This window comes from Cnephaeus nilssonii (genome assembly GCF_951640355.1).
Source record: "Cnephaeus nilssonii genome assembly, chromosome: 1".
NCBI lineage: Eukaryota > Metazoa > Chordata > Mammalia > Chiroptera > Vespertilionidae > Cnephaeus > Cnephaeus nilssonii.
In genome coordinates, this window is record NC_137072.1 from 28,979,909 (window position 1) to 28,981,840 (window position 1,932).

General features: G+C 47.4%; 1 pseudogene across 1 annotated transcript; it reads left to right on the forward strand.

Annotated features, from left to right (window-relative positions):
* Positions 1–774: 774 nt before the first annotated feature.
* LOC307102625 (cytochrome c-like) lies at positions 775–1,091 on the forward strand (annotated as a pseudogene). Its single transcript has one exon. The product of its transcript is annotated as a cytochrome c-like (transcript).
* The last annotated feature ends 841 nt before the right edge of the window (positions 1,092–1,932 follow it).

Here is a 1,932-nt window from a genome sequence, read left to right on the forward strand (position 1 = left end):
AGCAGTTAGGGGCAATCAGGCAGGCAGGCAGGCGAGTGGTTGAGAACCAGCAGTCCTGGATTGTGAGAAGGGTGTCCAACTGCCCATTTAGGCCCAATCCAAGTTGGACATCCCTCGAGGGGTCCCGGGTTGAAGAGGGTGCAGGCTGGGCTAAGGGACACCCCTCACCCCCCATGCATGAATTTCGTGCACCGGGCCTCTAGTATAAAATAAAAGGGAAGCACCAAAATAGAATGGAACTTCAGTAATACTCTATCTTATATTAAGAGCTGAGGATCCAGGGACACTGAAGCAATGGACTAGGCCAGTGGTTCTCAACCTTTCTAATGCCGCGACCCTTTAATACAGTTCCTCATGTTGTGGTGACCCCCAACAATAAAATTATTTTCATTGCTACTTCATAACTGTAATTTTGTTACTGTTAATTAATCATAATTAACAGTAATTAACAGCTCTACAGCAGCGGTTCTCAACCTGTGGGTCGTGACCCACAGGTTGAGAACCGCTAGCAGGGTCGTCTAAGACCATTGGAAAACACAGATATTTACATTACGATTCATAACAGTAGCAAAATTACAGTTATGAAGTAGCAACGAAAATAATTTTATGGTTGGGGGTCACCACAACATGAGGAACTGTATTAAAGGGTCGTGGCATTAGAAAGGTTGAGAACCACTGGACTAGGCAGTCAAAAAAAAGTACTATAGAAGAGCAGGATGTCCAGCTTGTGAGTGGGGATCTCCGTGTTACATGCGACTAATGGGTGATTAAAAAATTGATGATGTTGAGAAGGGCAAGAAGATTTTTGTTCAGAAGTGTGCCCAGGGCCATACTGTGAAAAAGGGAGGCAAGCACAATACTGAGCCAAATCTCCATGGTCTCTTTGGGCGAAAGACAGGTCAGGCCCCTGGATTATTTTACATAGATGCCAACAAGAACAAAGGATCACCTGGGGTGAGGCTACACTGATGAAGTATTTGGAGAATCCCAAGAAGTATATCCCTGTAACAAAAATGATCTTCGCTGACATTAAGAAGAATGCAGAAAGGGCAGACTTGATAGCTTATTTCACAAAAGCTACTAATGAGTAATAGTTGGCCACTACCTTATTTATTACAAATGTCTCATGACTTTTTTTATGTGTACCATATTTAAATTTATCTCATAAACCAGAATTCAGGTAATGAATGGCTAATAGAGCATTTCTTTCAGGCTGTCCTGATTTAAATGAGATTGGCTTGTGGTTAAATGAATATGGTCAGATTTTTTACCTTTGATGATAATTTTGGTTCAGCAAGTGCTGTCACTGTCCTCCCTTATAAAAATACTAGAGGCCTGGTGCATGAAATTCGTGCATGGGGGGGGTTGTCCCTCAGCCAAGCCTGCACCCTCTCCAATCTGGGACCCCTCGAGGGATGTCTGATTGCCCGTTTAGGCCCAATCCAAGTAGGATCAGGCCTAAACAGGTAGTCGGACATCCCTCTCACAATCCAGGACTGCTGGCTCTGAACTGCTCACCTGCCTGACTTCCTGATTGCCCCTAACCGCTTCTGCCTGCCAGCCTGATCACCCCCTAACCACTCCCCTGCCAGCCTGTTTGCCCCTAACTGCCCTTCCCTGCAGGCCTGGTCACCCCTAACTGCCCTCCTCTCCAGGCCTGGGTCCTCCCCAACTGCCTTTCCCTGCAGGCCCAGTCTCCCCCAACTTCCCTCCTCTGCCAGCCTGGTCACCCCTAATTGCCCTCCCCTGCAGGCTTGATCGCCCCCAACTGCCCTCCCTTACAGGCCTGGTCACCCACAACTGCCCTCCCCTGCTGGCCATCTTGTGGCAGCCATCTTGTGTCCACATGGGGGCAGTCATCTTTGGCCACATGGGGGCAGCCATCTTGTGTGTTGGAGTGATGCTTAATTTGCATATCATCTCTGTATTAGA